General features: G+C 38.0%; 2 long non-coding RNA genes across 2 annotated transcripts in view; both read left to right on the top strand.

The window, feature by feature from the left end:
- LOC128084291 (uncharacterized) overlaps positions 1-25072 on the top strand; it is a 224677-nt gene that overhangs the window by 48743 nt on the left and 150862 nt on the right. The gene's annotated exons all lie outside the window — the stretch shown is intronic.
- The window catches only part of LOC128084289 (uncharacterized), a 102594-nt gene continuing 88978 nt past the window's right edge, over positions 11457-25072 (top strand). The window contains exon 1 of the long non-coding RNA XR_008208438.1: positions 11457-11544. This is a non-coding gene — a long non-coding RNA (uncharacterized LOC128084289). The remainder of the gene's footprint in view (positions 11545-25072) is intronic.

Raw genomic sequence — 25072 nt, 5'->3', positions numbered from 1 at the left:
CAAGATTTAGGAGTATCTCCCAGAGTAATTGCAGCTTCTTACAATTCTTTATTCAAGGTGTTGCATTATTCAGAGAAGGAGTTTGGATTTTCCACTGCAGTGGAGATCCAATGAACATTTTTCCTTTTTAAGATGTCTTTACGATCAGCACCACTTGGTCTTCTGTCTGTGTATTTGTTTCTCCTTGCAGACATTCTGGTATGTTTGAGAGGGTTCTATGGGATTAAAGATGTTCCTTTTATTTGTTTCTGGCATAGAGCACTCTCCTCGTGAACTATACAGAGTTGAGTTTCAAATTTGAGGATTTTAACAGGGAAGCAGGAGGGTGGACCTGATATGTGAGCAGATGCTGTCAGAGGAGGATATGGCTCTGAAGCCACACTAGCACTGCCAGCATTCGTGTGCTGCACTGCCTTGTTCAGATGCAGGTTCAAGGCTGAGTCAGGAAGTGATACGCTTCTGGTCATCTTGCATGTAGAAAGGTGACTGGACTTGTAAAATAACCGCAACTGTCAAATCAATTATTGATTGCAGCACGATCTTTAAATAAACGCAAAATTAAACATTTATTCTGATCAATAAATGATGTGACAGTTGTGGTTATTCTCTATGTTGAGTTGGATTTCCTCATATGTGTGTGCCGCTTAGGCTTTTTGAGTGCAAAGACACGGAAGACATAAGATACGTAGAACAGGAGGACAGGAGGATGGCCTGCCTGTCTTGCTGTCCTCCTTCCTTTCCTCTTTCTTTTCCCAGTGTGTCACACTAAGACCTGCGAGTTCACACCCATTTGGTAACATGAGGGACACAGCTCCTAGAGAGGCTTCAGAGGTGTCTCGATGTGGCTTCCTCCAGCCTTTGGGGACACTGCCACTGAGAAAGCATGAGAGAGCACTGTAGATGATGCTTGCCATCCTCACCTTCTGCACTGAATTCTCTCCCTCAGAAGAAAAGAGAACCTTTCAGTTTTGTATTTATTGTGGCCCTTCTTGAGTGTTTTACTCACCGTATCTTTCCATTTCATCATGGCAGCATTTAGAAGCATTACTCTTAGCTTGAGATAATTGAAGAAGAGGAGAGGTGAGGAAATTGCACTTGTTTTCCTCAAGAAACCAAATAAAATGAAGGAATCTGCTTTACTTCCTCAATGCCACAATCAAGCATAGAACCCATGAATTTGCAGTTGAAAATTGTGTTCACACTGCCCGTGTGAGGTATGGAATCCAAAGGAAGAAAGTGGGTTTTGGATCAGGCTTTAATACCCCATTTTTGAAATCTGTGTGTTTTGTACAGTGTATGGCATACCTGCCTTACTGCAATGGGAAAAGATAAAGTTTTCTGATAAACAGTCAACTGGTTTTGAATTCTATTATGAAGATAATTTATAGGGTTGTAAGTGTTTTGCAGCTGCCTCCAGGAATGAAATGCATATGATTTATGCATCTGGAAGTGGGGGGGGGAAGGAAAAAAAAGGGAACTGTCTGATCCTTCCCACCATGACAGCATATCGTTCTGAGAAGTAACTGTTTGAGGTTAATTTAGATCACATCAATCTGTATTACTTGACCTTTTCAGAATAAACAGAACCAAAAAGTGACTACACAAAAAAGTCAATCTTAAAGCCAATTACACTAATAGCATCTGATGTGTAAATGTGTGTTTATTATTAAAAAAAAATAATAATAATAAAATCACTGCAGTAAAGCTGAGGGGCATTTAAAGACAGGAGATGTCTAATTGTAGCATATCCAGTAATGAAATCACAGTCAGCCTCGTCGCTGATTAAGGTTAATTTGAATCACATCAATGTGGATTAACTTGGCCTTTGCAGAATGAACAACACCTTTGTGCCAACATGATCAATTAGTCCCCTTAACTTCATACGTCTGCTTGGAAAGGTTAGATTTATTAGTTATCAAGATAACCACTTGGAGATTAAAATCTCAGTTTTCTTTGCTTTTTTTTTTTTCAGCACAGCCTAAGGAGAAAGAAAATATGAAACTTTAAAAATCACACTTCAGCTTAATGTTTTATCTAATAGGCTTGAAAAGTCATGTTTATTCTAACATTAGATAAAAGGCCAGAAACTGGACATAAAATTGAATTGTTACTGTATCTAGAAAATACTGTGTGTGCTTACACTTCTTCACTGGTTTTCAAAAAGTCTGCTCCCAAATTAATTGCTGCTGCAAATTCTTTTCACAAAAAGAATTTCTCCAGAAATGAGCACGCCAGGTCAAATCTGTTTTTTGCATTTAGTTTTCTTCTTGTAATCCTCCCAGTATTTTAGGATGTGAAATGAGGGGAGGCTGCGTGCAGAAATGAATGCTGGTGCAGACTCCGGTATGGCCACAGTGGAACCCCAAGCGCAGGCTGTGGTCAGCCAGGACCATTACTGTGGTGATGTTTATCCCAAAATACCGTAAGGCCTGATTGTTTCACATCTCTCTCTACCTGTTCCCCAGCCACAGAACAGAACTGTGGACTGGAGGAAAGATGTGTTATATGTCTTGCAAAATTCTCCAGAAAAGGATTTTGAACGTCATATAGGTGACTTTTCCAGCTCAGACTGTGAGACTAAGCAATCCCTTCTCCACCTTCTAATATAATGATACCACCTTTTGACCTGCCAATAGAAAACACTCAAAAAATCCTCAGATTCCAGTTGCTCAGGCTCACTGACAAGCACCCCTTACCCCATAAACTGTTATTCAAGTCTGAACACATTTGAAGAGTTAATGGTAACAGTACTGATGAATTTGACAAATATGCTCAGGACTTTATAGTATATACTGGATTGAAGTTCCTGCAAGAATATTGTATTTTCAGGGTGTAAAAGATAGAGACAAACAGTTCAATTTAGCAAATCATAGAATCACAGAATGGCTCAGGTTAGAAGGGACCTTAGAGATCATCTGCTTCAACCTCCCTGCCATAGACAGGTTTGCCAATTCCCCAGGGCCCCATCCAACCTGGACTTAATACCTCCAGGGATGGCACATCCACAACTCCTCTGGGCAGCTTGTTCCAGTGCCTCATCGTCCTCTGAATAAAGATTTTTTTCTTAACATCTAACCTAAATTTCTCCTCTTTTAGTTTAAAGCCACTCTTCCTTGTCCTCTATCACTATTAGATTGTGTAAAAAGTCACTTTCCTTCCTGCTTATAAGCTCACTTGAAGTACTGGAAGGCTACTATGTGGTCTCCCTGGAGTCTTCTCGAAGCTAAGCTGCTCCCTCAATCTTTCTTCATAGGAGAGGTACCATTTCCCTTCTTTCTTGGTACAGTACAGTGTAGTGTAGTGTTGCTGGGCAGTTGGTCTAATGCAAACAAAGGCACCAGCTATTTGATTGTGCTGGAGTATGCTTTAATTATTTATTCATTTTTCCTTTTTGCCTGTTTGTTTTAATAGTAAGATAGTTGTAAGATATCATGTGAAACCAAACTGTTTTCAGTATAAGTGAGAGAAAATAGTGTTACTGCATCTTCGTCATTTTCCCAGTGCATTCCAGAAAAGCCAGTTTGTCTAGTAGCCACAGTGATTGCTCTTAGCTTATGCTTGCACTTAGCTAATGCTAAGTGACATTAAACATTTCCCTCACACGGATGTCGTCAGTTACACTTCATAGTGCCTACCTTTGTGAGTCTGTGTCGGAACTCCATTGTACATTTGTGTTGGTGGCTACAAACAAGCCGGCTGACAAATCTTGAAAGGATGAGCCTATCATTGGTGCCATATTATCTAAATGCAGCTGTACTTGTTTTCAAGCCAAAGTAATATCTGTACAACAGTAATCTGTAACAGTGATGATCTTCTGCTCCCACATAGCCAAAAAGACAGTAGTGTGCAGCCCTGTGGTGGTCAGGGAAACTGCCAGTGTGTCTCCATCCAGGTCAGCGGTCATAGAAAGTGTGCATCTTCATTTTCTGTAGTAAAACCAAGCCAATTAGAAATTTACGAAGTTGTACAGCAGGAATAGAGAAAGTAAATATTTTCTGGCATGTCTAAAATAGTATGTGATGGAAATCTTTGGAAAACTTCTTCATTTAGATAGATGAGCAAACCAGATAAATGGAAGCAGTAGGGTCTCAGAGGTGAGATACTTAACAGGGAACACTTCTCATCATAATCATGTCAATCACTGTCTCAGGCATTCTTCTGCTCATTTACAATCACAGAATAATCCACTTGTAATTAAAACATTACTTACGTGGAAATGGAAAGGACATGGTTGATTTTATTTTCTCTGGTGCCTTGTGAGTGGTATTTCATATATTTTTAAGGTATATTTATTATTACCGTCATATCTAGAAGACCAGAATAAAGCATGAATCCTGATCTGCTGGCCTGATGTGCCCATTCAGTCCAAGGAAATCGGTTGTTACCCTACAGATATTTACTCTTCACCCTGTCCCTTCCCAGCCATCTGCTCTGCTTCTCTCAGTTGTAAGCCAGGCAAACAGCGAGTGCCGCTTGTGCCATCAGCTCTCCTCCTACAGGCTGAGAGTGCTTGGCTGCCCACTCCTGGTTCAGGCATTACAGGGGTCTTTTGGAAGTGTTAAATCACAGCCTGAACCTCAGACAGATCACCTGAGGCAAGGACTGAGTCACGTGAGAGCAGAGGTGAAGCTAATTCACCTGTGTGACGGGAAGGGATCGAGCCTAGCTCCACCTCTTCTAGACCCCATTCAAGGGCTGACTGCCACAAAGGAAGGGCATTTCTTTGGAGATTGCTCCTTGTGGAGTTTCTTGTGAGCCTATAACACTGGTGAGCATTTTCCATTTATCTCTGATTATCTTTTTCAACGTGATAATCTTCCCAGCCTAACTGCTGCATACTTATTGATCATCCAATACTTTACAACATCTGTATACTTATTGATCTTACACGGGAGGTTGCCAGCAGCTGAGCACAAGCAGTCATGTTTTCCACATGCAGGTAGTCACTACAGCCTTCTCAGAAAGCTGATATATTCTGGCCTGGTCAGAACTGTCAGCTCACACTGTATCAGAAGCAGTCTGAACTGGAGATGTGACTTGTTAACTTAAAGGCATCTAGAAGAGGCTCATCAAACAGCAATATGCACCTTGAGAATGAATGTGTTCCATGCGTAAACACACATGAAACTGCCTTAAAACATCAGTGGCTAAATACTCATTCTGCACCTTGTGGCTGAGATTGTTTTATTTTTTATAAATGGTATTAAAATCTGTTGTATATTCTTAACAGAATCAAAATGTTTGTCTTTTTAGTATGTGCATTAACTATTTTTGTAGATACATTTGTCACATACAGCCTAACAGTTGCATATATGCATAGTCCAGATTCTATAAGTCCTGCATACTTCAAGGATGCATTAATTATGTCACTATTGTGCAGCAAAAGAGAACCATATATTTTGTAGTGGCTTCACAACAGGTTTTAGCACCTCCTCTTCTCATACCATTGTTTTTCTATTGTGAGCAATCTAAGCTGACTTTCAGCAGGGGCCTCACGTGACTAAAGAAGATCCTGAAATGTTAACAAAAGGGAGATTAATATGGAACAACTCTGAATCCTCTGATTTTTTCTTTGTATGTTACAGTGGTTAGGCTGTATTTTTAAATGAGGCAAGCAGTGGCTGATAAATAAGATACCCTGAAGGCTTTCTACCTCTTTTGCATACCAGCTTTTTTCTTAGGAAAACAAACAAACAAAAACAATTTCCCAAACAACAACAACAAAAAAACTGAAGTTATTTTTAATAAGAATAGGCTCAGGTCTTATAAAGCTTCATACTTAAAATTTGTTTTTTTTTTGTTTTTTTCCTTTGTGAATGGAAGTTTTTGCAGCTTCTTGGAAAGAGAAGCAATACTCAAAAGGGAAAAGAGTGAAAATGTAATGGATAAACACTTGCAGTTGTCAGCAGATGATAATAAAAGTTAGACCACGCTGCTCCAATCTGGTACCAAAGCTTGGGCAGAGAACAATGCAGCGAGGGGTTTCCATGGCAACATGCATCTCCTGCCCCATCCCACATGTGGATCTGAGCTCTATGATTATTAGCTCCTACATTGAGAGGGAAACTACAAAACGCAGGAATTTATCACAAGGATGGGGAAAATGCCTGAGAGGTATAAAATTACATGGAAGAAGAATCGTGGCAGTCGGATAATGCTGCATAGTCATGCTCACCCTCATGCCCAGCACTCCTCTCAAACGCGGTGTTCAGAGCAGCAGTGTCATGGGCATCTTGTGGCCACCACTGCTCCTTTGGAGCAGCTCCTAGGCAGCTGGGGCTATTATTCACCACGGTTCAGAGTTTCATACAGTGTGCAACACAGCATGGCCTTACACTGCGACGGCCGATGGGCTCCAGAGCTGTAATGAAGCCATGTCACCTCCTCCCCTATTTCACAGCACTGTAATCTGCAGCAACTTCGAGTTACGGTTGTACTGCACTTCATCCTCTGCTATTCTCTCTCATTAAAATAAGATTTCCATCGCTGTTCTTATTATAGTTGAAGCAATGAATAAAAATACTGTAGTATATTTCATATGTGTATGTGTCTACACATTGCTGATGTGGTTTATGATTTTTATTAAATACACAGGTTTTCACCTTTAGTGAAGTGAACACCAAAGACAACCACCCTAAAATCTCTTGTCTGCATGGCATTAAAATTCTTAGTCAGCTATTTTCCTTTGATTTTTTCTGCATGACCAATGGATTAATACCTAACAGCCACCATTATCACACAATTTGGACAACACTGCTTATGACACTTCGCAGCAGTGTCTTTCCATCCCTCTGAACTCCCTGTGACCCACATATGTCTCCTTCCTCTTCACTGGTTGAATCAACAATTATACTATGTTGATGAACACCAAGAATAGGGAAACACACATATGCATTTGCTTTTAAGTCTCAGAGTTGTCTGAATACAGAAGAAGCCTGTGGCAATTTATGCCCTGCTGAAATACCGTTATCTTAACTGATATATGGGGATTACCATAATATTTCCTATTAAGCCTATGTGATTTTCCTTTCATTTCCATAGATAAAAAATGGTAATACATTATCACTAGTGACATTGCAGACACTGACTTTAGCTATAAAAGTAAAAATCTAGCTGTATACATAAATAACGATAAGATCATTGCTGTTAGGTGCAGCGGATGGAGGTGTTCAGTCTTGGCAGTCCAAGGTTATGCTGAGCATATTAAAACTTCTAGAAATTTACTCTAAGGATGCTCCTAGTTGAAAATACTCTAATTAGCACTACCAATTCAAAAGTTCACCAGATATCATCATTAATAATTCTAACTCAACTAACACCATGAATCAAAATACAGAGATAGCAAATACTACACGGTGTCCCTGTTGCTTTTTAAATCATGCAGAGTGACAAATACATGACATTAAGATGGTGCTTAGTCACTGTGCATTTTCCTCTGTTCCTCACCACCTAACAGAATGAATGCGTTATGCATTAAATTCGTTACCACTCACCTGGGTTGCTCATAGGAAACTTCTTTTTACAGTACAAAAATACAACATCAGAGATGTTATTTGACTTAAACAAAGTGTTTTTCTAGTACACATGAAATTGATTATTTTTCTTCCCAAATTGTCACTTAGTTGTTTGTCCCTGGAACTGCATTGCAACTTTTCTTCTGCTTTCTTCTTCCATCCCCTTTCCTTGCCTTAGTACAACAAAGTCTTCCCACCTCTGCAGCTGAATTACTTTGTTCACTGAAGAATGAAGATTATAGCCCTCTGATATGATTTATTTATTTTTTTCCAGTCAAATTATGTAAATCCCTTCTTGCATAAACCCAGTCTATTTCCCTGGAATATGAAACAGTCAAAATTGAGAAAGAAGAAAATAAATAAATGAATAAGTAAATGAATAAATAAATAAATCTCTCTCTTATGGACTCTGAAGGAAGGTAGCCTTTTAAAATTTCTTGAAGATTAATTTCTGTAAGGAACAAACCATTCTTCCAAGGAATGCTTCCTGTTTTCCTTACAAACATTTTGAAGTCAATCTGAACATGTCGGGAGACCTGCCATGCTGTGGTGGGGGCATTTTGCCTGTACAAGCCTTTCTTGTGTATCATATTGGACCAGATATTTTTCCTACTGAAATAGAAACCTTCCTTTTCAGCCAGAGTAATAGATTTTATGCTAAAATGGAACTTGAAGAAATTACTCGGAAGAAAGAAATTGGCAAGCAAGAAAATCAGGTGTTTGTATGATACTTGGACTTAAGCAGCAACTTGTGGAGCCAGGATTTGAGAGGTGTTATTAGAGTTTGGTGAAGAATCTGAAATGCAGCCAGTGAAAATTGAACAGAATTTCTGTAGAGTCAGACATCTTCCTTGTGTCTGTGTATGCTGGTTAACTTTCATTGTATTAGGTTTTACATACTATGTACTGCATTGTGTCAAAATGATGTTACGTGTTGAATGAAGATAGTGTCAAGGACAGAAACAAAGGAATGAAAGTCCTGTTTTCTAAATGCAACTTCCACATCTGCAGAGCAAATTTGAGCACAAGGACTCGTTTTGATATGAAGTAGCATATTTAAAGCATAGAACTGGACATGAAATAACTAGAGAGCTGGATTACCCTAGTTTAATGATAGAATGGAAGAGCATTACCTGGAATTCAGGAATTCCTCAGCCAGACTACTTTGCTGAAGTAATACGACATTATTATCATTCCACTGCTTATCACTGGAACGGCTGATGGAAAGTGTTTAAAGGTGACAGTATAAAGGAACCCAGTATTTGATACAGATACTGCCCAGTATTGCATAGAAAATACCTGAGGATATTCTAATAGATGCTGAAACTGAAATATTTAATTTCAAATTACTGGATTTAAAAAAGATGTCAAAGATATATTTAGGATGAAATAGACTGCTCGTATCTTGTGGTATTATAATAATATAAAATATATAATTGCATATAATTATAATAATATATATAATATAAAAATAAAAATAATATAAATAATAATATATATAATTGCATTTGTTTATCTAAAAGATGATAGTTATATTATTCCTTCATCAGCAGTCTAGCTACCATGAATTTTCTGATGCTTCCAAAGAAGAGCAAGTGATGAGTATTTGGCTTAAATTACACAAACAACTATTATTTACCCCAATTTTGTTTTCTTCCATTCACTTGCTCACATGTTCACTTACCTTTTGTGCTTATTTGTAAAAGAATGGTGATGTAATCATGTACCATTTAACAAGAACATCATACAGCTGCCTGACCGTATTTTAAATATGCTACTTCAAATTATATGTTTCATTACTGTTTTCTTCCTTTCGTGAATAGAGCTAGGCAAAGAGCTAAGGAAAAACCTTCAAATTGTGTGAAAACAAACTTATGTCAACACAAAACTAAAAAAGAAAAGAATTTGTGTGCCTGAGCATTTCTGAATGACCAGTGTGGAGCTTCTTCTGGCTCCAGGAGTGGATATCCCAGGGCATGCCATGCAGCCATCTGCTGGCATCTCTACGTCCTTTTGGTGAGCACTGTAGCCCTGCTCAATAAGAACAGCAAGCTGTGCTATGGCAGGGTCTGTTACTTCTGTAGAAATGCCTGTTGTGCCCTGTGGGTGCATCTGCTTGAGTCCTGGCCTAGGCAGCAGTATTCCAGTTTGGAGCAGAAACACTTTTCACAGAACAGATGCTGTGCTGGTTCTGCTCAGTAGCATGGTCACTCTATTTCTAGAGAGCTCTTTTGTTGCTACCCACATCTCTTCCCTGATTTTTTCCCCCACAGAAATGTAGTGTAGGAGCAATTCCTTTCTAGCATAACATTTATGGAAACGTGTATGCTTTTTCTTTGTTTTGTTTATCCTCCTTGACCCATCCAGTAAATAAACCAGAGATAGAATGTGAAATAAAATCAGCCTTTTTCTGTGATAGTTTTATGGAAACCAAAATTTTTTTTGTGAATATGGGCAACAGTTATTTGATTAAAACTTTTCAGTGCTTTTATTGTATATGAACGAAGGTACACTTCTATCTAATCAAACCATACTAAGTGCACTGTTTTAAATGTGATCATTTTACCGAGCTGAATGCAACTTTGAACAAAAATACTGGGATGGGTGCTGAGTCACGGCCTGAACCTCTGATTGATCACCTGAGGCAAGCAATGAGTCAACCAGAGGTGCACAGGTGAAGGCAATTCATCTCTGCTGCCTGGCTCCACCCCTCCTAGACCTATTTAAGAGCTGGCTGCCAGTTGGGAAGGGTTTCTTCAGGAGATCACTTCTACTGGTGTTTTGTGAGTGAGACCAGGATTAGGGTAAGCCTTGTATTTATTTTCTTTTGTTATCTTAGTTTGCATTGCTTAGTTCTCTTGTTTATTTTTTGATTATAACATCCTAACGTTATTCTTTGATTATGCAGATGAGAAATAGACTGTTCTTGTGTAACAATATATAAAAAATGTGTAAGACTAATACACGTATTTTGAATGCGAAAGAGTATTTAATCACATTGAGCCAAGCCTTGCATTTGAGTAAATAAATCTTGTTTAAGGAAAGATATCCTATAGTATGGTAATAATAAGTTGTGCAGATCAGAAAATAAGCAAAGGTGGTGATTGATAAACAACCAAACTAGCCAGAGTGGGTTTCCAAGTGACTGATGAATCATTTTGTTGAGGGGGGTTGCACGGGCACAGCATAGCTCTGGTGCAGAGCAGTTGTTCTCCTGCACAGTTCTTTTCCACAGGTGACCCAATGATGACCTTAGCATGGCCTCAGCAGGGAATGCATGGTGACATGTTAGTAAAGTGATGCAAGCCTGTAATAGTGTGGAACTGCCTAGAGAATATCACCAGGCTGATTTTGAGAGCTGTGGTTACTATAGCTTCTTACAAAATGGCTGCTAATACAAGGCATGAAGGCCTAAAATTAGCAGTGGACTTCACCTCTATCATTTAGATTTTATGGAAAATAAGCCACACCAAACAAGCTCTGTGGCTTTTTGCTCTTACGGAAACTGTAAATTTATTGAAAATAATTGCATTGGCTTATGTAATTTGTTGTGTGACTTAATTTAGAAACTAAGAAACCCACCATACTTACTCAGTTATTGTAAAACACTTTCAGGTGCAATTTAGATACCTACACCTGCTCACAGGGGAGCACCACTAGTTCTGTGAGTAATTACATGAAACACTTCAGAGCTGGGGAGGATTTTTATGTCAGAAAAAATGTAAGTGGAAAGGCAACTGCTAAAGGGGAAATGGGCCATGGGATTTTATACTTTTGTTTGTTTATCTATTTTTTGTTTCCCTTTTTTGCAAGCTTTACTTAAATTGAGATGAAGGGAAAGTGAGAAGATGAGCACAGCTGGTCTCTAATGAGAGCCCAGAGATGTTTCATTTTGGTTGGGTCACTTAGTGAGATGATGACTTACACCTGCTCTCTGTTGCAGGGTTGCTGATGTATGGTGCACCTGGTGTGGATATGAAGGCAGTGTCTGGTGCTACATAAGAAGGCATGACCGAGCCAAAAATTGAAGGTATGCTTGATAGATGCATCTTTGAACTCAGCTTAGAAATAACGTTCAAGTTATGCTAGATAATTTGTTTTATGGCTCCTAAATGCAGGTAGAAGTGCTCTTTGGTGTAGCTGAGGTAGTGTCTATTGTAGAGTTCTGTGGGTTTGATTGAGTGTAGCTTCTCAAGTAAGAAGTAAAGCTAAGAACTGTCTTGTAAGTCTGCAAGTATCTTTGCTATGTTTTAGTTATGGCCTCTTCCTGACCTCATGTTGCTCTGTATTTTCACTGGGTGAAATAGTGGCTGTGAGCACTTCGTGGGAGAACTGAGGTGATGTGTTGCAATGAATGATAATCTAAGTGAATTTCATATGATTTTTTTAAGATGGACTCATTTGAAATTCCATTCAAATACTGCTGTGTGTTGTGCTTGTAGTGTAGAAATAAAGAAAGTAGGCCATGTTTATGAGAGGGAGTTGCCTGATCTGAAATAAATGTGTTTTGAGGAGATCTGGATGGACGTGCTTGGCGAATAATAGAACTTATGGGTACCTGATGAGGTACTTTGGAAAGGTGGTGTTTATAGTTGATTACTGAAAAGCTGAGAAATGAAGTATTAAAAAATGTGGAACTTACAATGGAGTTACATAAAGTGATATGCTGATAAAAGGCAAGGATGTTGGAAAATAAGGAAGAACTTCAGAGAAATTGCTAAGATTCTCTGTGATCTAGAGTAGAAATGTAACTATTATCTGAATTATTTTTATTCAAAAGAAAATTAACATGTAATTTGATGACTTTCTGATATCTATTTTTCTGCCTGATATTACAAATGCGTTTGTTTGCTTGTTTGTTTCTGTCTCCAAAAACTGCTTGAATGTTTTTTGTTTCTTTCTTAAGTCTCTTATACAATTCGTACTTTGTAGCCTTTTATGCACTTCATCCTTTTGCTAGATGAGACTAGATTTGAAAATAATCAAGGAATAGCACTTAACAGAGTAGCAGACCATGTGGAGGCTTGCTCAATATCTGATCAACTTTGGTTATTATTAATTTTATATTGCAGAAAGAGAAAGAGAGGACATCTGAATTTTAGTTGATTGTTCAAAATTGTAGCTAATTTAATGTGGAGTTTTGGATAGAGTAAATTCTAGACTGTAGGAGCTTAATTACAGATTGCATCCTCTTTAAGTGTTGAGAGGTGGTACCTCATAACTGAAAAGGTGCAACAAAGTTTCAGTGAACAATTGGTATCCCATGGTTTAAGAATTACAGTTGCAAGAATGAAATTGTAGCTTTAGAAAAAAGCTGTTATGAAGTGAACTTACTGACTTCGTAGAGCTGATTTCCTGAATGTAATACAAATTGGAAATGCATGGAGTTCTGTATTCTATCTAGTATGTTTTCAGTACTATAGTAAGTAAGTTTTGAAATGCATCTGTAATATTGCAGTTCTAAAAAGTACAACTAGCAACTTTGCTTGTTTGGTTGTTTTGGTTTATTCCCCTCCCCCTCCCCCCTTACATTATGTTTGGTAGCATATGGCATGTTTTCTCCATTGGTATTTGTCAAGGGAGGTTTCAAGAGCCTTAATGTCAAGCAACTGTGTATCTGCTTGAAAGCAAGCAACAATTCAAGTGCTTATGGCTGATGCTCTGTTTGTTCCCACTCGGCCTGCTGTTATATAGTATGACTATGTATTGTTAGCTTTGTAACATCTGATCTGCAGCCCAGACTGAAGTTCAGGTGAGAATGATCTGGGATGATTACAGGCAATGTCTGCTGTGTCCTCATCCCAGTGCAGAAGGTATGAGTTCTTGGATGCTTTGTAGAAAAGCATCCTAGGAAAGACTCGAAGTGCTAGTATCAAAAGGCTGGAAAACTTGTGCTAAACTTCATTTGCAATGCTGAGTAATCTGGTTTAAAGAGGCTGAGTATTATCCACAAACCTATGTGTGGGTATATTTATGTATCGCAAGTATTGTATGTATGTATTGATTGGCCTTATGTTTATCGGATGGAAGTAACAGGCTGACTTGAGAGATCTTGTTCTTGTGCTGTTTTTCTGAACTTTCTCTATGTTCAACCCAGTTGCAAATGAAGACTTGAGGGTTTTTTAGTGTTACGCATAGTTTTTGCTTCTTGAATAATTGACTTCTGTGGCTTAAAACCTATAAATCAGTTCTTCATGGAAATTAGACTTAAGTCTGCAACCAAATTAATGTTACATATTATTGTAATTCTTTGTCATAAACGTGAGATTTCCAACATCCACCTCAGGAGTTCAGCCGTATTACTGTAAAATTTATGCGAGAAATGTGAAAGATCTCTCTGAAGTTTTCATTCTTTGTTTTTTGTTCACTGACTGTAATCGGAGGTGACTAGGGATGAAAGAAGGGGAGTCTTAAGGCCACAATGCAATGAGAAGTGAGTGCAGTAGGTGTGTAGCCAACCCTTTTCTATGTATTAGTACAGGAAGCTCTTCTAAAAGGAGCACCACAACTTGTGAAAATAGTGGAATGTAGTAAGTGCAATATTTTACTTTCTCCACAGTGAAGATAAAAAAGTAGGAGACAAAGCCAAGTGTGAGGTTCATGTGGTTTATAATTGGTTAGAAAGCAGAAGGCACTTCATTAACATGATCTGGTTTGTGATAAGGATTCTTTGGACCTTCTTAACCTAAAAGAAGGAAATGCTACAGGTTAAAGCTATTTTCAGTACAGTTTTTTTACTATCAAAGTTGGTGTTGGTAATATAAACTCTCTGCACACTTCTGTAAAGATCCTAAACAAAAGGGTATCTTAACTGCTGTTTAGCTAGTTTCTTATAGAAGTAGAATCTTATCCATTCAATAACAAATTCAAATGTATGATTTCAAAGTTTCTTATGAGTATTTTTGCACGTTCTCAGTAAGTTGTCTTCTGTGTGCTTCAGAAAGCAGGACCTTAAAATGTATGTCTTGTACTACTTTAGTTTAATGGGCTGTCAGCTGTCCAGGCAGATCCAGTACAAAGTCAGACATGTCTTTAATCTTCAAAGAACATAACAAAAAAAGTGAATATATTTAGTTATTGGCTAGGAGGTACAAAACAACTGAGGAGCAAAACAGTACTTTTTTTCTGACTTGAATTAGGTAATTGAAATTGTAGCTGTCCCTGTGTGTAAAACATCCTCATAGTTAGGGGTTTACTGAAGAGTAAGTGCTCATTTGTCTCTATTTAGTAAACAGCCATAAACTCAACACTTGCTCAGTTTTTTATATTCCGTTCATTTAAATGTGGTGTGTATGTAGCTCTTGATGCCTTGTAACATAAATGTGTGGAGGGGAGGGGAAAGGGAGGAAATACTTCATCTGAACTGAATAGAATTCGAGTTTTTGAGAGTAAGATTAGGTTTCCTCTTTCTGTAAAGAATTAAAACAATAGGAGATGCGTATGCACAAATGGGTTGTGTGTATGAATTGTCTGTTATTTTAAACAAATATCTTTTATGCTTGCAATTAAAAATACTTGACCTTTACTTTCCTCTAAGTTCACAAGCTGCTCAGTAGTCTCAAAGCCCAGATCTCTGAAGTTATTAAAGGTTATTACATCCATAGAAAAAAGAACTGCATTAGTATAGGAGCTAAAAATCCTTACTGCTTGGTTTTCAGAACAACTATATATCACTAGCAGTGATCCTCAGGAACAGGATAGTCTTAAGTCATTATTACAGGACAATTAGTCAAGTACGTGACGTGCTTTGCTCCTCCTGGACACAGGGTAATAGCTGAAGGAGAAGAAGGAAGGAGAAGATCAAATTTGTACTCTAACATGTTCTAGAAGCAAAGTACATGTTAATATAAAAATCATTTTTGTCACTTCACCCAGACTAGCTCTTTATTTCCTCTAGAGGTTCTCAGGAGTTAGACTTGAAGAGTAGCTGCTCTGAGCACTGGTGGAGTTGGCATATGTATGACGAATGAATTCGGTTTCATGGCCAAATTGCTTATCCAGACATGAAGGAAATCAAGCTTGTTTATTCTCCTTTCCCCTCTCTGTTCTAGCCTATTTCTGCTATTCAAACTTTAATTTACCCTTTGCATTAAATTATTCACTTGGAGCCTTTTTGTATGTTGTTATTTTTAAGTTCTTAAGATTTTGCAAAAAATAAAGCTCTAAAGGAGGGAGAGTATCATGCCATGTTCTGTTTTAGCTGGAACTGTGTGTTGTACTTATAACACCAATATATTCATATCTAAATTAAAACCACTCTTAAAAGATAAAGTTAGCTGAGTAAACTCGAAATTCAGACTGTTGGAGGAAGAGGAAGACTGAGACATAATTTAAACTGGAATCATGAGTTTTCATCATGAAAATGTTTACCACCCAGTATGTCATACCTATAATAATGCTAGACTTCTGAAGTTTACTTGGTCTAAAGTAGTAGCAGTACTCTTTTCGTTGAGGAACTAATTACATTCTCAGAGAGCTACCAATGTTGTCTGTAACTACCACAAGCTTGGTAAACATCAATCTGTTGTGTGATAGTCTTACATGATATGGGTAGTTGGTGTAGTTTGGGGTCTATAGAATTATGATAGGGCTCCTATCAAGAGCCCTGAAAGCGTAGTGCTGTATTTTCACATTGTTTTATAAGTAAATAATTACAACATGTTCCCTCCTTTGGATTTGAAGGTTGGATTTTTTTGGTGGATCAAGAATTGTTCTAAAGGACACAGCCAATTTTGGTCAATGACTTCATGTCCAGGTGCCAGATGGTAATGAGCAGCGTCCCCTGGGGTCTGTCTTGGAACTGATATTCTTAAAAATCTTTATTAGTGACATGCATAATGGGATTGAGTGCAACCTCAGCTACTTTGCTGATTACACCAACCTGAGCAGTGCAGTTGATGAAGCAGGAAGAAGGAATGCTTTTCAGAAGGACCTTGATAAAGTTTAAAGGTGACCTTTGTGAACCTAATGAGGTTCAACCAAGCCATGTGCAAGATCTTGCACTTGAGTTAAGGTAATCAGAATATTTATACAAACTGGGTGAAGTCCTTGAGAGTAGCCCTTATGAGAAGGACTCAAGAGTCCTGGTTGATGAAAAACGTACTGTGAGTTAGCGGTCTACACCTGCAGTCCAGAAGGCCAGTGGTGTCTGGGACCCCATCAGAAGAAGGGCGGCCAGTAAGGCAAGAAAGGTGATTGTTTCTGTCTATTCTGCCCTTGTAAGGCCCTGACTGGAGTTCTGCATTCAAGTCTGGTGTCCCCAACACAAGAAAGGTGTGGAGCTTTTGGAGAGGCTCCAAAGGAGGGCCAGGAACATGATCTAAGTGGTGTAGCTACTTTGGTATGAAGACAGGCCAAATGAACTGGGCTTCTTTGGCTTGAAGAAGAGAAGGCTATGAGGAGACCTCATTGCAGCCTTCCAGTATTTAAAGGGAGTTTATAAACATGAGGGAATTCAATTTTTCATGTGGATAGATAGTTCCTCATAGACAAAGGGAAATGATTTTAAAGGAAGGTTGAGGTTAGATGTCAGAGGGTTCTTTTTTACTGAGAGAATGGCGAGGTTCTGGAGAAGTTTGCCTGAAGAGATTGTGGATGCCCCATCTCTGGAGTTGTTTAACACCAGGTTGTATGGGGCCCTTTGCAGCCTGATCTATTACTTGATCTAGCAGCTGGCAACCCTGTCAATGGCACAAGGGTTGGAAGTTGATTATCCTTGAGATCCCTTCCAACCCAAGACGTTCTCTGGTGGTCATAGAACATCACATTAGATTAAAAAAAAAAAAAGTTAGTAGAAGAACTGCTGAAGATTTTTTAATGCTTGGATGCTTTCTGGCTCTCTTTAAATTGAGTATCCCTGTGTGTTTGAACAGAGGACTTCGAACTGCAGTAAAATCACCTTCAACTTCTCAAGAAATATTGAAAGAGTTTAAGCATTAAGAAGATAAGATGTTGTTGCTGAGATCAAATTATGCCAAGTCAATCTGATTTCCTTCTGTGCTTGAGTAATGAGCCCTGCAGCCCAAAGAGAAGCTGTAAAGTTTCGAATAGTTGTGTGATATTCTCATAAACAAATTAGGGAAACTAATTCTAGGTGAGCGAAAAACTAATTAAGAAAAACACTGGGAGTATTTATCTGTCAAACTTGAAGCTGCATTGGTTGTGATCTTCATTGGTTCCTTCTGCATTTGGTTCTGTTCATTTTTATTTTTTTTAGCAACTTGTATAATAGAAAAAGCATTAAGCCTGCAAGTTACTAGATAATACTATTGTAAGAAAAATGACAGATACAGATGGGAATAGGTGAAGTGGAAGTGTCTTAAAACAACTGGCATGTGAATTAACAGCACGCCTGAAGTTTAGTTCGAGCTGAATTTTCTGCTGTACAAATGGGAAGAAGGTAACAGTTAGTGAGGTGGAAATCTTGCACAAAAGAACAACAGGCAACAAGCTGAGCATGAGGTCTTTCATAAATGTCCTTGACAAATGGATGGGTGCCATCCGTCTTTCAAGTAATCCTTCTCTGTTTAGCACTGACGAGCCTTTATACAGAACAGTTTATGCAGATTTGGATAACAAATGTTGGGTTAATTTATTTAAGCCACTCATTGCTAACTCTCTCTCTTCTCTTCTCTTTTTCTCTTACCTACCGAAATTGGTAAGTCTAATGAATCTATAGAAAGTGAGATGCAGGTGACAAAAGATGTGAGAAATATTTGCTTCTGAAGAATTGTGGATAGGATAAGTGTTATGGGCAAGCTTAGTGGTACAAGTTGGTTGGTTGGCTCTTTGTGTTTGGGCTTTTTTTGTGGTTGTTTTTGTTTTAATGAAGTAGGTAGCAGAATGCTGTCTTACTGGAATGTTATTTGTACAAAAATACTTGGTAAGAAAACAAGCAGTGGCTTAGATTTGTCTTCATTTGTTTTTTTTCCTCTTGATTTTGAGCATTTCCTATTCCCCTTGGCTCTGTTTTCTGTAATCTAATGATGTGCTTTTGAGTTTTCATTTAGCTGCTGTCCTTGAAAGTCCCTGAGATTGAAGCCATGCTGCACAAGCTAATTGGTGGGCTGATCCTTGATCAGCCTGAAGTACATCATGATCTTATGAACACAGAAAAATGTTGTTAGAATACTTGCTATTAAGAATGCCTTTTACACTAAAGATTTTTTTAAAGGGCAAAGACAGACTATACTGTAATATAGTCTTTCTGTATGCTTGGCTACTGCTGTAACAGTTGATATTCGTCTTTATTCAGTCTTAAGTGTTTCAGTAAGTGTTCAAAGCAAGCTATGTACATATATATATATTTCTGTAAGCTTTTCAGCAAGCCTTTGAGCAACTATATTCCCCAGTGAACATTGACTGTATTAGATCAGGTGTCAAACGAAGCATTACCTGTCTGGATCTGCTGTTCAGCTCATTCAGCTCCTCTCCTGGTCTCTATGTCTGTGATGCTTTATATCTAATATCTATGCCCCATCTAATGTTAGGTTCATAATTGCACAACCTCTGGTGTTTAGGGTCCTGTAGAAACTGAGGCAGAAATAACTGAAAGACGAAAACTGGGTCTTGCATCTCCGTTGGGAGGCTTCCTAGAAAACCAGAATTGCAAGAAATGAGGTGATGAATGAGAGGATTTTTCTGTGAGTGTAAAGAAAGGCTTAAAGTCTGTTTTCCTTTTTAGACTTCTGTTTGATGCATCTCTGCTTTCTTTTGCTTATGTTCAGTGTCAGTGGTTTTTCCCTGTAAATTAGTGGTTTTCAGTATATAAAACAGTGGTTTTCAGTAAATTAATATAATGTATCTGGATTTGTGATAGCAGATCTTAAGTTTTCCAAGTGTAAAGTTTAGGGCAGAATAGGCTAGATCATCACTGGAAACTAGTACAGCTCCATTAGTATCAGAGACAACACTAATTTACATAAGCTGTGCTTCTGACCTTTTGTTCTTGTGAAACTTCAGAACAATTTGCAGTTTAACGTGGAGTTGTTTTTCAAACCAATTTAATTTTAAATGTTTCTGTGATACAGGTAACTTTGCTTTTAACTGTCATGAAAGTCCAAACTAAAGCAAAGTGTAACATAATCAAAATGCATCAAGAATGCAGCTCGTTTATTAGGTAAATTTTGACTTACCGAGTGTCCTTGAGTTTCTGAGTTCCCTCTGATCTTACATTAAAAATTCTCCTTGTGTCTTCTCCAACACTCATTATCACTCATTAAGAGTTGAGATTTAAAAATTAGAAGTAAACGTAAGATTTTTTTTTGAAAAGCAGCTGAGTTTTCCTTTTACAAATCATCCTTTCCAGACATCAAACTCGATTCAAGCTTTGAAAGAGGGCAGCTATGAATGGACTCTGTGGGTACAGGCAAGTTGGTTGCACATTCAAAAACATGGACAAGAAAGCTGACTTGATTAAATTGTTCTTGTAGCATCCTCCAATCTTGACTAAAACAGATCTTTTGAGCTGTTATTTAAGAATAAACACACTAAGTCTGAAAACCCTGTGTAAACAAAAGCCAAACAGAGTGGTTTTACTTTTTTAGTGAAACACATTTTACTGAAAGTATATGTAAAAAGATATTTAAGTTACCTTACTGAAAATCCCTAGTTAGAAATTGGTAAATGAGCCGGGGTTTAAAAAAAACCAACTGAATAACAACTGAGCCCAGAAATGAAGAGAAATTCCAGGCTATCATTTCAGTTGATAGTACAACATCTTTGCACGTGCTGCTGATAGCCATATGCAGAAGAGCGCAGGTTTCTTTCACTCCTTCAGTTAGGTGTCATTAGTAGTAATAATCACTTGGTATTTGCCTAAAGATAATTCCAGAGTTGGATTTCCATTTGGGGATGAAATGTATTTCTGGCACTGTGATAAAGATGTGTAGTTAAAATAACTGACCATGTAACTGTTTTTATTACAGAGCTGTGGGTAGTACCTTGCTTGTCTCTCCCCTCAGAATGGGCTTGTTCATGTTATTGTTCAGTAGGCTCTGCAGTATCAGTATACTATGTAGTCCTTCCCTGAAGTACTATACTAGCCTTGCTGCTGCTGCTGTGGAACAGGGTACTGGTAGGTGCTGGGGAGTTGGCTCTGCAGCTCAGTCTGATGTCTGGAGACAGCATCTGAATTCAATTTCTGTGTCTGTATTCATCTTTGTTATATTAAGCATATTTTCATGTGTCTGTTTTCAGTAAGTCTGCTGTGTACTTCATATTCCCTAACGAATATGTTTCAATAAGCAGGATTCAATGTATAAAATGTAATTATTTATTGAGAATTATATTAATGAGATAGGGCAGAATTTTATATAAGAAACAGAATTTCCCAGGCATGTGTCCATTTGATTATGTGTTGTGACAATTTGAGTGTTTTCTACATGATGTGTTTTTGCTGACATGATTATCCAGGATATGTTTCTGTTTGCAGTTGGTGCCACTGTACTACTCACAAACATTAATATTGCTCAAATCGGGAATGGAATGGGGGATTACACTGATGAAAATGCCATTGAGTACATAATACTTGTAGAGCTTAGAGGGATTTAAAAATAAGAAAAAAAAAAATCAAAGATAAAAGAAAAAAATATCCTGTATCCCATCAGTGACCTGGAAAAGAAATTATTTAGGACAAATTGAAACTAAATGGATATTGTTATACGGAGAATGAAGAGAAAATGGGAGAGATACAAAGTAACTAGTATCTGAAAAACCTGAAGACTTACATCTCCTTTAGAGAGGATGCCATCTTTTTCTCAGGCAAGTCAAAGTAAATATTTCTTGTAGTAGAAATAAACAAAATTGACTGAGACTTGTTCTAATGTACTTTAAGATTCTTATCTCTCCCTCTAAAAATTAAGATAATGCAGACTTGCCTCTGTGCCCACCCCCCCCTTTCAACATCAGAACTCATTCAAGAAACAAATAAGCAAACCTTTTTGGTGTGGACATCTACTCTTGGGGTGGGATCAGTAGTTTAGAATGAGCTGGATGTGTTTGGCTTGTTAGGAAAACTGACAGACCAGGCCATCTTGTTTAAATGGCAGCTGTGCTTGGCAAAGCAAGAAAATGTAGTCTAGATGGAGAGCTCTTTTTTTTTGTTGTCACCTTCCATAATTAGAGATCAAATTGTGGATGAGCATCTGTGTAGGCTACTTCATTCCGTCTCCTAGGATATCAGCCCCTGGTGCTGACTTGATAATTTGTGCTCTCTGCTGATTGGCTGGGCTGATGAAGAAGAAAACTATTACTTCCATCTATCGGCACTTCGTGTGCTTGTGTCAAATAGTTTGTCTTATGGCTTGATTCTAAGCTGCCTCCTTCTTAAGAACTTGGATAAAACTTAACTGTGCCCTGTTCTTTCTTACCTTTTTACAATTGCAGCCTATTTTAAATGACCAAGTACTTTGCTTTTTTTCCTAATTACTTGGAAGGAAAAAAGCCTCAAGTCTCAAAAAACCCTGAAGTCTTCCAATCCAACTCTGTGATTGTTCTACAAACAGCCTTTGTTGCTTTTCTACATCTTTATAGCTTCCTAGTAAATATTTGTACTTTTAATATGGTATCACAGAATAGCTGTTTCCAAGGCATGCTAGCTTATCTTGCTGCCATTTTTTTTGGGTAGGGGTAGGCAACCCGAGTTTTCTGATAATATACCACGTGATGGAGTATCCTGTTTGTTCTAAAGGTGTTGTCCTTCATATTCAGGTTCTGACAAAGGAACTTCTCTTTTTGTAGGAAGCTTAGCAGGAGTGATGGTTGGGGGCACTCGTATTCTCTCCCTACAGGAATGTGCCTGTCTAGCTCCTTCTGTTCAACATCTGCAGTTGGGTATGCAGGTGGCATTCTGCAAAGTGGACCCTGTATATGGCTAAAATTATTACTGCCTGAAGACAAGTTCTTTGATTGTACAGCTGCACAGAAGGAGCTGGAAGCTTCATGAAATACTTCTGGTGGTCCTTCCTTGAGGTTTTTAAATCATAATAATGAATAGGTGGTAATTTCTAATAGTACATGCAACTGTGATAAAATAGGGTCATTGACAGATTTAGTTGGTAATAGGCTATAAGCTGTCAATGTGCAACTACATCCTGGCTCAATAATTTCACTGCAGGGCTCTCATTCAGACCATTAAGCAAAAATGCATCCTCTCCATCTATCTTTTTGGTAGAAACACTGCAAGTATCAACTTCGGGTAGAGACTGAGTTGTCTAGGAGCAGTACCTACCCTCTCCTGGTGTAGATTTTTACTTGTGTTGGAGGCTTGAATCTCTTTTAATCTTAGCATGTTTCACCCTTTTTTGTTAAGAGTTAGTAGTCTCCTAATGGCCATATGCTCAACCAAGAATTAATGCAGTCGCTAACAACAAGCTGCTAGTTTCCTTCTAAAATGAGTGTCTCTTATAATGGCCTGCTCTGAAAATGAGACACAGATAAGTAACAGCTCTGAACTGCATGTGGCCTCTTATCTGTGTCTCCTAGCCTGCTGTTGGTTGATTTTTAAAACTAAATTCAGTCTCCGGTAAATTTAAAAGTGAAATTAAAGAGTAAGGACTCTCCATTTTGAAACTTTTGGAATCTATGACAGGGTTGTCTTTTTACTTCTGAGCATTATGTGTGCTGTTTTGCCCTAAGGGATTGTTTTTGGTAGGATGATGCTCGGAAAGAGGAGTGTTTTTAAACTGGGGTAAACTTAATAAGAGCTGTCATCCTGAAGTGGTGGAAAAAAATTCATAATACAGAAATGTGTGTACGTATGTTTTTAAAGAAGACTTTTCCTTCTCTGATTTTAAAAAAATGAAGTCTTAATCGTGAAAACTAGTATCTACAATTTAATCTTAATCTTTGATTTCAGGCAAGTTATTCATTTTGCTTGACAAAAGTCACTTTTTCAGGAAGTTCCAAGCTAGTCCCAGAATTATATCTTGAATATAATTGAACATAACATTCCTTTTCATTTTTCCTGCTCTTCGCTGATAGGTACTTTCTGTATGTTTTAAATGTTAGACTTGTCTCAAATGTCATTCAAGATATTTTTCTCATTTATAACTGTTTTCTGCATCTTCTTCAGTAATTCCAGTCTATTGCCTTTTACCACATACTGCCTGCTGGCACCTGCAACATATTCAGGTCACATAAGTTCATCCGATACAGAGATTGAGTGAGAATGCTCAAGTGAGTAGCTCAATTTTACCTTGCACTACAGCAACAGTAGAAAATAAGTTTCTCAGTGAATGCTTTATTTCTTCGCTATGGAAATCTTTCTAGTTTTAGATGAGCACTACGACTAAGATAATCAGTCTCGTTATATGACTAAACTTCAAAAATGTTGTCTACGTTTTAGCTTTAAAGTGACATTTCTTGTGCTTTCTTTTCTATGTAAATTAGTGGTAGCATTTTATCTGATCAGAGAACATCTAGAAGATTGTTCTGTCAGGATGTGGACGCACAACTCAACAGCAGATGCATTGACCAGCTAAACTGAACTAATTCATCGAAGCAGTGTTACAGATGACATACTTGAGCTTCAGAAAAGATACAATCTTTCAGTATGGTTATCTTTTGTGGGTTTTTTTTCTTTCTTTTTATCACCTGAGGATGTCCACAAGTAAATTGTTGATAATGTACCTGCTGGGATGTGGTGCCACTCAATTTTCCCATTCAGAGATCTTCAGGGAGAGATGAGCCTTGTATGCTGTGTAGGGTGGGGAAAACTCAAACTCTACAAAAATGCTTCTGCAGCAAAGATTTCCTTTCTTATGTCAGAGAAATCTCTATCAGGAGATCTATAAAACAGAGATGTGTGAACCCAATATTCTCTATTCACAGCTCTGGAGTTAGCTTCTTTACTACTTTTTTTTTTTGTTGTTTGTGTGTCTGGTTTTCTTGATGATGTGGGTTTCTTTAGTTAGTTTGCTTTTAATAGACATGAAAAGTGTACTTGTGGACTTCCTTTCAAGAAAAAAGATTAAATTCCCTTATCCCATTAAATGACTACTTTTGTCGTCATCCTCTGAAACAAATGACCAAGATGTAAATGGAGGTGGTAGCATTCAGTGTTAAACTGTCTAATGGCTGTTAGCCCAATTATTTCAGCTGCTGTTCTGCAGACTAACAGCATCTATTTCAGTTCAAACCCGATAGCATTTTCCCTACTGTTTTGTGTGTTGTGTTGTTTTTTTAGCCTTTTCTACTAAATTATAGGCAGAAGATATTTCTAAAAACAAACCTGAGTAGGTATACTTTACTCTGTTTGAAAACTCTTTGGATCTCCTGCGTTTTTCTGGCTGTTGTGATTTGTACTGAGGCATAGACTCCTCAGTTCAAGAAAGACAGGGAACTTCTAGGGATAGTCAAGTGGAAGGCTACAAAGAAAAAGGCATGGAGAATCTTCCTTACAAGAAAAGGCTGAGAGACCTGGGGCTGTTCAGCCTGGAGAAGACCTGAACAGCCCTTCAACCTGCTAACCACAGTTCTTCAGGTGCAGCCCAGGATATGGTTTGTTTTCTGGGCTTCAAGGGCACAGTGCTGGCTTATGTCTAGCTTATCATTCATTC

The sequence above is a fragment of the Tympanuchus pallidicinctus genome, unplaced genomic scaffold, assembly GCF_026119805.1.
Source record: "Tympanuchus pallidicinctus isolate F22 unplaced genomic scaffold, pur_lepc_1.0 scaffold26, whole genome shotgun sequence".
NCBI classification, from domain to species: Eukaryota; Metazoa; Chordata; class Aves; order Galliformes; family Phasianidae; genus Tympanuchus; species Tympanuchus pallidicinctus.
Note: the sequence above shows the minus strand (reverse complement) of the source record. Positions and strands in the feature narration are given on the sequence as shown.